Here is a 12,505-nt window from a genome sequence, read left to right as displayed (position 1 = left end):
TACTTAATTTTACCGCGATATTAGTGTTTATAAGTGAATTTTGGACATTCAAGTCATTTTCTGAAGGGGACTTTGTATGGGAACTAGGGTCAAATGAGGCCCGATTTTTATGAAATTTGGCAAGGTATTCACTAAAGTGGTGTAGTGTATAATAAAATGTCTCTGGTTGGCTAGTCTGTCAATCCGGAGGTCGTATAAGTATAAAGTATATAGTATAAAGTATAAAGTATATAGTATAAAATATAAAGTATAAAGTATAAGTATAAAGTATAAAGTATAAAGTATAAAGTATAAAGTATAAAGTATAAAGTATAAGTATAAGTATAAAGTATAAAGTATAAAGTATAAGTATAAAGTATTAAAGTATAAGTATAAGTATAAAGTATAAAGTATAAAGTATAAAGTATAAAGTATAAAGTAAAAAGTATAGAGTATAAAGTATAATTTACTTTCGTAGATCCTAAAAATATTCAAAGTTAAACAGTGTTAAAACAATTATGAATTTTAAAAATAGAGTTCCTGGAAAACAGTTACCATTTTGTGGCGCATTTTTCTATTGTCGATTGAGTTTGTTCTTAATTGCATGAAAAATATTTCCACAATCTTTGCTAAACAATTGAACATAAACTCATTAAATCTCTAATTACCTACCAAAACTCATTATGATCTTCTTAGTTGTAAATTACCTGAATTTACAATTCCTCTGCTACACACAATTTCAAGTAAACATTTGAAAACTACACCAGGTTGTATAATTAATATTAATTCAGTATTGAATCAGTATTGAACCATTGTTCTTGTGGTCGTAAGTCGGGGGCCATAATTCAATTGTAAGTTTCATTAAAAGAGATTTAAACAATTTCGAATTGAAAGGGATTTCAAATATTTATTTAGAAACTAAATTTGCCTGCTTAAGAAGAAAATACATTTAAAGTACAGGATGTAAAATGAAACAGACAAACTCACACACATGCTTACTTTAAGTAACGAAGTTTGTTAATTTTACACACACACAGACGGATGTACAAATATCCTGCTTTAAATCTACACAAATCTGTTGTTGTCTCCCCTTGTATCAGTCTCGTTTTTTGCTCTCTTAAAACCAATTATTTATAGAAGATAAATGTACGAAATTGACCTTCTTAATGCACATGAATACTCTCTCACACACACCCACAAATATTCAGAAATCAAATGTTAAGGTAATGGATAAGATATCAGGGTATTGGAAGGAGTTTTGGGGTGAGCGTATTGGTTTGTTTACAACATCTGTTGGTTTGAAACTCAAACAGACCAAAAAAGCCACTAAATACCAGAATAAACCGAAATGTATGAATGTTTTTGTAACTTCAGTGTGTTTGTGTGTGCGTGAGTGGTGGTATATTTATTGGTATTGATATTAATTTATGCAAGTGTGGCGATGTGTGTATACCCAACAGTTATACCAGGAGTCATTTCAGTGTCACTAAGAGGACACACCTTAAACCTTTGTTTCTTAGAAAGCTGTTTAGATTTAACAAAAGTAATCATTTAATTCATTTGTTATCCGTATTTCTCTACCACGAACTGCCGGGTATGTACGAATTTGTTATGTAAAGTGTTTTTGTGTATGAATTTTATTTAGCAACAGTTGTTATGAATAAATAAATAAATTAAACATTTAATACAATAACATTATTGTATTTGCAAGGGAAGTTTTCAAATATTTTATATAAAATTTTGTTTTTAAATGATAAAAAACAAATAAATTTTTAATTTAAAAGTACTTTTTAAAAGGATAATAAATAAGGAAGTATACTCAGCACAGTGGTTGGAAATTGTATTGTATTGTATTTTCTATCATGAAATGACATTTCTTCGAAAAAACTAAAATTTACAATAGTTTCTTAAATATGCTGTGTCTCATCAATAAAATATCGAAAAGTTCATTAAATTTTCATTAAAATTGAATTTTTAATTGAAGATCCTCAACTAAATAAGAATGTTTGAAGAACCGATTGGTTCAAGTACGTATATAGTTCCCTGACTCTATTGAATACTTACGCTCTATAACGTGTCTCTTAACATGGTACATGTTACATCAAACAGGTTGTAAGAATGAGAAGGACGGACTTCGGACCAACAATACCCTTGTCTCTTCGATTTAAAACAAGTCAAGTAAGTCAATGACTAGAAGGCACATCTGATCGGAATCATCAGCTTCCAGGCTACAAATAAGTTGCCGTGCATCTGATGATATTTTACCAAATATATTAGAAAGTGCATAAAATTATGTCGTCCCCTGACTTCAGAATATATACGTACTTTCTCTCTCTCTTAACCATGTTCATTCCCAAAGTCGGCTAAAGAAGTCATGAGAATCCGAAGCAATTTCAACCATTATCATCTAGAAACGAGGGGGAGACTGAACGACTTCTATACATAAATATCAGATCTCTCCACTATTTTCACTCATTTTTATTAACCCGATTCTTATTAAAGGAATAAAAGTGGTCGCTTATGTGGACTATATATCAGTGATGTTTCTGGGTGTGATTAGATATGTATATTATGCCCAATGCTTTGGTGTTGGTAAACAATCGGTGTTACTAGAGAGTGGTCTATAGTGGTAAATCCATGCAAAATAGTACAATACTAGTACAATTCACAACATCAAAGACCAATATTAAAAATTTTAGATCGTTAGATCCTTTCTTCAAAAAGCTAAAAGCAGATGGAATAATTTGGACATATATACAGATATAAGTAAGAGATTACTTGGCAAGTGCAATATATATCCAACCTTGGACTCCCCCCTGGAGCATGTTTCCTTGATAAAAAACTTAATCTTGGTGTATTGCAATTCCGGGGTGCTAGAGGTGCTACCAATACCTCTAGTCTGCCGGGACTAAAAACTGATGATGATCAAATGTATCATTTGCCTTTCCTTGGAATGATTTGACATGGGTTCTAATACTGATTTAGTAGACCTTTTACTTTAGGTTAGTTCTCGGTGCTGTTGCCATCTCAACAGGATTCATGTTGTTTCATGCTACACGAAATATGGTTGAGGTCCGTTCCCTCAACTTGTCGGTGCAATTATTGGGTTCGAATTGACTTTGGAAATTTCTACATCCTTGTCACATTATCTAACATACAGAGGGATCCTGATTTATTGGCTGGGTATTTCGGACTACCAAATACGTCTCTAGGTACTGTTGCCGAATCAACAGAGCCAACTCAGGAGTGTGGTTGCGCGGGCTTTAAGATTTTAAGGAATGCACTAGAATGGGTCATTAGTTGATGGGCATTTTAAATAATGCAATCTTTCAAGACATCATAAGAGTGATCACCTTCCGGTATACCGGAAGATTGATTTCACCTGATGTTGGGGTAATCGCCCCTTCTATTGACTTTAGATCAGTGATTGCTTTTTCTTTGTCGAGGTTTGCACTGGGATTGATCCCATTCTGCCTGTCATTCCGCAACGGGGTTATTATGGCAAAAGATTAGATAGCTCAAGTTCTTCAGCAAAGTGCTTGTACATGGACCGGCTCATCCATGTACAAAAATTGCCACCAGAGTTCTTCATAGAACGATTCAGGGGCGCGTGGTAGACCGTCTCTAGTCTACCCAGTGGATGAAAAAGACCACCGTGAAATAAGGCCGTCATGGCAGGTGTTCACGTTAAGCAATAGAGAACTTCTATATACGAAAATTAAGTCAAAATTTAAAACCTTTCTAACTTCGTTAATATTTAGAGGAAACCCTCATTAATTTGAGATTTCTCATATTTCAATTTTAAATGCTTTAACACTGTATTTTCTATTTAGATTCCACAGTTTTAGGGTTAAAATTTGTTTCGTACAAAAAATCACTTCTTAATTAATATTGAAATTAAAAATTTCGCCAACAGCCTGGCAAACAAAAACTCAAAGTTCATGCTTTCAATTTTAAATTTTAAGTATATGGATACATACACTGCATGTAAATGTTGGAGTAATTGAGGTTTTAGATATTTCTATATAAAAATTGAAGTGCCCTGCAGTTTGAACAGACAAATCCCTTTACTACGTTGGCAAATGGACAAACTGACTGTGCAAATTCCCCCGGCGCTAAGTTGCCTTGTTAAAGCGCCATCGCCTTGCTGTTATAGCAATCTTGAGGTATAGAGATAATAAAAGTACCTGTAGTCTGACGGGTCTCTAAACTCTAGGAGTCTATTGCTTGATATTCTGATCACAAAACCGAACCTATTTGGTGCAACGGGAACCAATGTTAATATATTGTCTTGATCAGGTTAAAATACATTACTTGGGACATTAAAGTGATCATTAACTTCCCAGCAGATACTTGGGCTAAACCAGTAGTTAAACATTAGGGAAAAACTACAGTTAATATCTTAAATCGGTTGGGTAATTACGTTTGTATGAATACTTATTAGTGATTGTAGTATGTTGCTGATTCATTCTGTGGCAAATTGTATTTGGTGAGAAATTTAGCGAGTAAAATCTGAGAAGCAGAAAAAAGAAAATACAAAGTATAAAACAGCTTAACAATAATAGAGATTTTTGAAAATTTTACAAAAGCTTCAAACACATTCGAACCAAATACACAAAAAACAATCTCAGTTTGTGAAAAAATCACAAAAACAATTTTCAATCTATGATTTTTAACAAACAACAAAAGGAAATAATGCAATAATCCCTTCTTTACACTTTAAAGCCTAAAATCAGGCTCCAGTTTATAGCGAAAATGTAAAATTTGCTGTTGTGGTGAAAAGAGATTTAAACCATTAAGTAATTTACTTAATGTCTCTTTTATAGGAATCCCTTTTTCCTTTTAACCCTCTCTCCTTAAACTGTGAGTTATTGACATTAATTCTTTGAGTGTAAGGTTTCGTTTAGTACGTAGCTGTTGTTGTTGCTATCCTGTTTGTAGAGTTCAAAGTACAATGCCTTAAATATTGTAAAACACTAGTAGTTGTAGTAGTAAAAGTGGCAACAACATCCACATCAAATGTAGTCTGTATTTATGTGGCAAATTAGCCCAAAAGCCAACAGCATTCATCATCAGTGGCGACACGCACATCCAGTCAGTCAGCCAAGGCAGTTAGCTAGTCAGGCTGACAATGGCAAATTTTAAACGCGCTTTAATAACCCTGCAGATTATTTCAGGAATCCATGTAACCCTTTAAAACATAATTTATTTTAATGTCTAAATTCTTGGTTGTCCTGTATTAATTTTTGGATTAAGCTTATGATCAAATAATTTCTACTTTTCTGTAAGATTTTGAAACATTTTAAAAATTTTCGGAAATTTTGAACCAAAGTTCAAAAAATCGCATTTAATACTTAAAATCAAAAAGTAAAACCGGTAATGTAGTTAGAAGTAACTGTGTGGTACCAACACTCCACACCTCGGGGTCTTATAACAACTACATACATAAGTATATATACACCAATAAATTAGTATGTATCTTTGTGTGTGTGTACTCCAAATAATGTTTAAGGATCTGCAAACATACTTACTTACACATAAACACATACTTATAGATTAAAACACAAAAATAACAACGACAACAATAATAATGCCAGCAGATAACAACTGTTAGTTATGTATGTGTAGAGTGTAGGGTACACACTCATACACATACACACATATATACATTATTTGATATTATTCGAAGGATGGTTTGATACATACAGAGCTAACATTCGTGGAGGGAATATTAGTATTGACGTACATGCTTAGAACAAGTACGTCCATATGCATTACAAATAGTGAGGAGTAAAAGTGGTCAGTTCTAGTTCAGTTCTAGTTCAATTCTAGTTCAGTTCTAGTACAGTTCTACTTCAGTGTTAGTTCAGTTCTAGTTCTGTTCTAGTTCAGTGTTAGTTCAGTTCTACTTCAGTTCTAGTTCAGTTCTAGTTCAGTTCTAGTGCAGTTCTAGTTCAGTTCTAGTTCAGTTCTAGTTCAGTTCTAGTTCAGTTCTAGTTCAGTTCTAGTTCAGTTCTAGTTCAGTTCTAGTTCAGTTCTAGTTCAGTTCTAGTTCAGTTCTAGTTCAGTTCTAGTTCTAGTTCAGTTCTAGTTCAGTTCTAGTTCTAGTTCAGTTCTAGTTCAGTTCTAGTTCAGTTCTGGTTCAGTTCTAGTTCAGTTCTAGTTCAGTTCTAGTTCAGTTCTAGTTCAGTTCTAGTTCAGTTCTAGTTCAGTTCTAGTTCAGTTCTAGTTCAGTTCTAGTTCAGTTCTAGTTCAGTTCTAGTTCAGTTCTAGTTCAGTTCTAGTTCAGTTCTAGTTCAGTTCTAGTTCAGTTCTAGTTCAGTTCTAGTTCAGTTCTAGTTCAGTTCTAGTTCAGTTCTAGTTCAGTTCTAGTTCAGTTCTAGTTCAGTTCTAGTTCAGTTCTAGTTCAGTTCTAGTTCAGTTCTAGTTCAGTTCTAGTTCAGTTCTAGTTCAGTTCTAGTTCAGTTCTAGTTCAGTTCTAGTTCAGTTCTAGGTTCAGTTCTAGTTCAGTTCTAGTTCATTCTAGTTCAGTTCTAGTTCAGTTCTAGTTCAGTTCTAGTTCAGTTCTAGTTCAGTTCTAGTTCAGTTCTAGTTAGTTCTAGTTCAGTTCTAGTTCAGTTCTAGTTCAGTTCTAGTCAGTTCTAGTTCAGTTCTAGTTCAGTTCTAGTTCAGTTCTAGTTCAGTTCTAGTTCAGTTCTAGTTCAGTTCTAGTTCAGTTCTAGTTCAGTTCTAGTTCACTTCTAGTTCAGTTCTAGTTCAGTTTAGTTCAGTTAGTTTCAGTTCTAGTTCAGTTCTAGTTCAGTTCTAGTTCAGTTCTAGTTCAGTTCTAGTTCAGTTCTAGTTCAGTTCTAGTTCAGTTCTAGTTCAGTTCTAGTTCAGTTCTAGTTCAGTTCTAGTTTCAGTTCTAGTTCAGTTCTAGTTCAGTTCAGTCAGTTCTAGTCCGTCTAGTTCAGTTCTAGTTCAGTTCTAGTTCAGTTCTAGTTCAGTTCTAGTTCAGTTCTAGTTCATTCTAGTTCAGTTCTAGTTCAGTTCTAGTTCAGTATCTAGTTCTCAGTTCTAGTTCAGTTCTAGTTCAGTTCTAGTTCAGTTCTAGTTCAGTTCTAGTTCAGTTCTAGTTCAGTTCTAGTTCAGTTCTAGTTCAGTTCTAGTTCAGTTCTAGTTCAGTTCGAGTTCAGTTCTAGTTCAGTTCTAGTTCAAGTTCTAGTTCAGTTCTAGTTCAGTTATAGTTCAGTTCTAGTTCAGTTCTAGTCAGTTCTAGTTCAGTTCTAGTCAGTTATAGTTCAGTTCTAGTTCAGTTCTTGTTCAGTTCTAGTTCAGTTCTAGTTCAGTTCTAGTTCAGTTTAGTTTTAGTTCTAGTTTTAGTTCTAGTTTAGTTCTAGTTCAGTTCTAGTTCAGTTCTAGTTAGTTTTCTAGTTCTGTGTCTAGTTCAGTTCTAGTTCAGTTCTAGTTCAGTTCTAGTTCAGTTCTAGTTCAGTTCTAGTTCAGTTCTAGTTCAGTTCTAGTTTAGTTCTAGTTCAGTTCTAGTTCAGTTCTAGTTCAGTTCTAGTTCAGTTCTAGTTCAGTTCTAGTTCAGTTCTAGTTCAGTTCTAGTTCAGCACTAGTTCAGTCTTAGTTCAGTTCTGCATATAAAATGATATCAATTTTCAATTTTTGATAAAAAACATTATCATATAACATTTTGTCTCCTACCTTTTGTGCTCCACTGTAAATTTAAAATTAAACGTGCTACATGCATGCTTAAATTGGCTTGAATTTACTGATAAAATTACAATTGCTTAATATTAAGAGCTTGTTAGTAGTGCTGCACTGCACTGCTACTGTCTTAATGTTTAGAGTGTATGCTACAAGCAGACGGACGAACAGACAGACAGTCATTAAACTAGCAAATATAAATGCGTACACATGTACTTCTATGCAAGAACAAAAACTGATGAGAATGTGCAAGCAATAATTGCATGTCACTGCAATTGCCATCAACAATTTTCCTAATATCCTTCTACTATATGCTGCTGCAACTACTGCAACCAGAGCATTATTGCTAAATACTAGTGCAGCTATTTGACTAATAAGATTACTAAAACACAACACCATTTCACTTTAAAATTTAAAGAGAAAATTTATTTATTTATAATTTAATCTTTAACACAATCACATAGCAAATGCTATTGCTAATTTGCAAATAGTTGTTGTTATTTGCCAACTTGTCAAGACAAGATAAATAAAAGTAAAATTTTAGTATTATTTAATGATAAAAAGCTGCAGAGTGACTGAAAGCTAGTTAAGGTATTAAATTTAGTTTAATTAATTATTTATTTATAATACCAACATACAGACATGTTATTATTTTTGATTTGTTGTTGTTGTTGATGTATTTATTTTAACTTTAAACGCATCAGTCAAGTATTTACCCATTTTCTTGAAATTTGCAATGTATTTTTACATATTCTGTTTTTAAATGTATTTACAATTTATTAAATATTTAATGTTACTTTTGAATGAGATAGAGATGCACTTAAAGTTTGTTTATTTATTTCAAGTGCAGAATATTTTAATATAAATAAGTAATATTTTATAAAAAATTTAAGAAAAGCATTTTACTTATTAAATCAAAAAAAATTAATTAAAACATTTTTAAAAATAATTTATACAATTAAACATAACTAAAATAAATAAAAATGTTTTGTAGAACAAAATATTGAAAAAATATACCTTTGTGAACTTGCTCTGAATACTTTTGAATAAGTTCAGTTCTAGTTCAGTTCTAGTTCAGTTCGTTCTAGTTCCAGTTCTAGTTTCAGTTCTAGTTCAGTTCTAGTTCAGTTCTAGTTCAGTTCTAGTTCAGTTCTAGTTCAGTCTGTTCAGTTCTAGTTAAGTTCTAGTTCAGTTCTAGTTCAGTTCTAGTTCAGTTTCTAGTTCAGTTCTAGTTCGTTCTTAGTTCAGTTCTAGTTCAGTTCTAGTTCAGTTCTAGTTCAGTTCTAGTTCAGTCTAGTTCAGTTCTAGTTCAGTTCTAGTTCAGTTCTAGTTCAGTTCTAGTTCAGTTCTAGTTCTAGTCAGTTCTAGTTCAGTTCTAGTTCAGTTCTAGTTTCAGTTCTAGTTCAGTTCTAGTTCAGTTCTAGTTCAGTTCTTGTAAGTTCAGTTCAGTCTAGTTCAGTTCTAGTTCAGTTCTAGTTAGTTCTAGTTCAGTTCTAGTTCAGTTCTCGTTCAGTTTAGTTCAGTTCTAGTTCAGTTCTAGTTCAGTTCTAGTTCAGTTCTAGTTCAGTTCTAGTTCAGTTCTAGTTCAGTTCTAGTTCAGTTCTAGTTCAGTTCTAGTTCAGTTCTAGTTCAGTTCTAGTTCAGTTCTAGTTCAGTTCTAGTTCAGTTCTAGTTCAGTTCTAGTTCAGTTCTAGTTCAGTTCTAGTTCAGTTCTAGTTCAGTTCTAGTTCAGTTCAGTCTAGTTCAGTTCTAGTTCAGTTCTAGTTCAGTTCTAGTTCAGTTCTAGTTCAGTTCTAGTTCAGTTCTAGTTCAGTTCTAGTTCAGTTCTAGTTCAGTTCTAGTTCAGTTCTAGTTCAGTTCTAGTCAGTTCTAGTTCAGTTCTAGTTCGTTCTAGTTCAGTTCTAGTTCAGTTCTAGGGTATAGCACAGCATTACTGCTCTAAAACTTTTTAACAACTTTCTATCAAAAAAAAATTCTCTAACAATATTTTCGCCACTAGTTCTCTAGAAATATCTTGACTGTTCATTGATTTTTTTCTGTTGAAAAATCAGAATAATTTTTTTTGTTGACTTCGAATGTTTTCTCCCCCAAATGCAATTTAATAAAGTGCACTTTGATCATGGAAAAGTTTTTCTATGGAATTTTTATTTATAGAGTTTTGTTAAATTTTTCCATATATAAAGTTGAGAGATAGAATTGACTACAAAATATTAGGGTGCTCTTTAAAAAAAAAACACGTAAGGAAAATTTGACGCTAGCAGATTGTTAATTTCGGAGACCATACAAATCATAAGATATGAACATTTGCAGCCGACGATATAGTTTTCCACAAGACGTCATTGCTTTTGCCTTCCAAATGGAAACCTCCTTATTAAAATTACCACGCGACACACTATTTCCGACTAGCTGTCATCTAAACATTTACACACACACTAAAATATAAATCAGCTAAAATACAATATTTGTTTCTTCTAATCTAAACGCAAGTAAGTTATATTTGTTTCTGTTCCCAAATGGTTCAGTCGTCGTTTCTCCTCTAGGTACAACAAAATCAAAGCAATCCCCCACAAGCATTTAAATTGTACCTCAACATTGGTTAATGACAAATATAATATTCAGCGGAATCATCAGCACCTCAACCAACAACAACTCGACTAAATGATGACAAAAACTATCATAAAACAACATGAAAAGATGAAATTTATGTCTACTAAATGAAGACAAACATTTCTTTGTAGAATGAAGATGAATCATAAAATTCATTTAAATGAGAAAAAATCTTCAAAATCACAGATATTTTATTTGTTTTTTTTTAAACAACGAAAAAATAAGAGGGATTAAAATGATTTTAAAGACATTTTTATGTTTAAAAGGGAAAACTACATAAATTTTTCAAATTTCATTGTGATTATAAATAAATATTGGGAATTATTAGAAGTGTAATAAATTTTTTCCAAGAATCGAATTTTTACCCACTTGATGTTAAAGTTTTATACTAACCTGATTTTAACGTTGAAATCCAAAAGTCAACACACAAATGTTGTAAATGTGAATTTTGCGTTCATTTGTTAGGGTAGAAAGAAATGGAAAAACATAGGATTTTTATTGTCCGGAGGTTCGATGTCATTAGAGAACGTCACGTAACTAACGAATACGTTGATAATGTTGAATGGTTATTGGCAAAACACTAAACATCCTGAGGGTATTGAAAAAGCATTATGCTGACAATATAAGATAACAACAACTAATACTACTGCTGCTGTAACTATTACTAATAATATGAGTGCTTTTATTTGTAAAAAACACTCGAGAAATTAAGAAAAGTCTATAGTCTAGTCTATAGTCTAGTCTATAGTCTAGTCTATAGTCTAGTCTATAGTCTAGTCTATAGTCTAGTCTATAGTCTAGTCTATAGTCTAGTCTATAGTCTAGTCTATAGTCTAGTCTATAGTCTAGTCTATAGTCTAGTCTATAGTCTAGTCTATAGTCTAGTCTATAGTCTAGTCTATAGTCTAGCCTATAGTCTAGTCTATAGTCTAGTCTATAGTCTAGTCTATAGTCTAGTCTATAGTCTAGTCTATAGTCTAGTCTATAGTCTAGTCTATAGTCTAGTCTATAGTCTAGTCTATAGTCTAGTCTATAGTCTAGTCTATAGTCTAGTCTATAGTCTAGTCTATAGTCTAGTCTATAGTCTAGTCTATAGTCTAGTCTATAGTCTAGTCTATAGTCTAGTCTATAGTCTAGTCTATAGTCTAGTCTATAGTCTAGTCTATAGTCTAGTCTATAGTCTAGTCTATAGTCTAGTCTATAGTCTAGTCTATAGTCTAGTCTATAGTCTAGTCTATAGTCTAGTCTATAGTCTAGTCTATAGTCTAGTCTATAGTCTAGTCTATAGTCTAGTCTATAGTCTAGTCTATAGTCTAGTCTATAGTCTAGTCTATAGTCTAGTCTATAGTCTAGTCTATAGTCTAGTCTATAGTCTAGTCTATAGTCTAGTCTATAGTCTAGTCTATAGTCTAGTCTATAGTCTAGTCTATAGTCTAGTCTATAGTCTAGTCTATAGTCTAGTCTATAGTCTAGTCTATAGTCTAGTCTATAGTCTAGTCTATAGTCTAGTCTAGTCTATAGTCTAGTCTATAGTCTAGTCTATAGTCTAGTCTATAGTCTAGTCTATAGTCTAGTCTATAGTCTAGTCTATAGTCTAGTCTATAGTCAAGTTTATAGTCTAGTCTATAGTCTAGTCTATAGTCTAGTCTATAGTCTAGTCTATAGTCTAGTCTATAGTCTAGTCTATTATCTAGTCTATGGTATAGTCTATGGTCTAGTCTATGGTCTAGTCTATGGTCTAGTCTATGGTCTAGGCTATGGTCTAGTCTATGGTCTAGTCTATGGTCTAGTCTATGGTCTAGTCTATGGTCTAGTCTATGGTCTAGGCTATGGTCTAGTCTATGGTCTAGTCTATGGTCTAGTCTACTAGTCTATAGTCTAGTCTATAGTCTAGTCTATAGTCTAGTCTATAGTCTAGTCTATAGTCTAGTCTATAGTCTAGTCTATAGTCTAGTCTATAGTCTAGTCTATAGTCTAGTCTTTTATCTAGTCTATAGTCTAGTCTATAGTCTAGTCTATAGTCTAGTCTATAGTCTAGTCTATAGTCTAGTCTATAGTCTAGTCTATAGTCTAGTCTATAGTCTAGTCTTTTATCTATTATATAGTCTAGTATATAGTTTAGTCTATACTCTAGTCTATAGTCTAGCCTATAGTCTAGTTTATAGTCTAGTCTATAGTCTAGTCTATAGTCTAGTTTATAGCCTAGTCTATAGTCTCGTCTATAGTC

The 12,505-nt window shown here is 32.6% G+C and overlaps 1 protein-coding gene across 1 annotated transcript in view; it reads right to left on the bottom strand.

The window, feature by feature from the left end:
- The window catches only part of LOC119603885 (extended synaptotagmin-2-A), an 82,229-nt gene that overhangs the window by 41,114 nt on the left and 28,610 nt on the right, over positions 1 to 12,505 (bottom strand). The window lies entirely within an intron of this gene.

This window comes from Lucilia sericata, unplaced genomic scaffold, assembly GCF_015586225.1.
Source record: "Lucilia sericata isolate MDLA Ls3-8-SP2 unplaced genomic scaffold, ASM1558622v1 Contig000345F_arrow, whole genome shotgun sequence".
Taxonomy (NCBI): Eukaryota; Metazoa; Arthropoda; class Insecta; order Diptera; family Calliphoridae; genus Lucilia; species Lucilia sericata.
The sequence above is the reverse complement of the archived record's forward strand: the minus strand, read 5'-3'. Positions and strand labels throughout refer to the sequence as shown.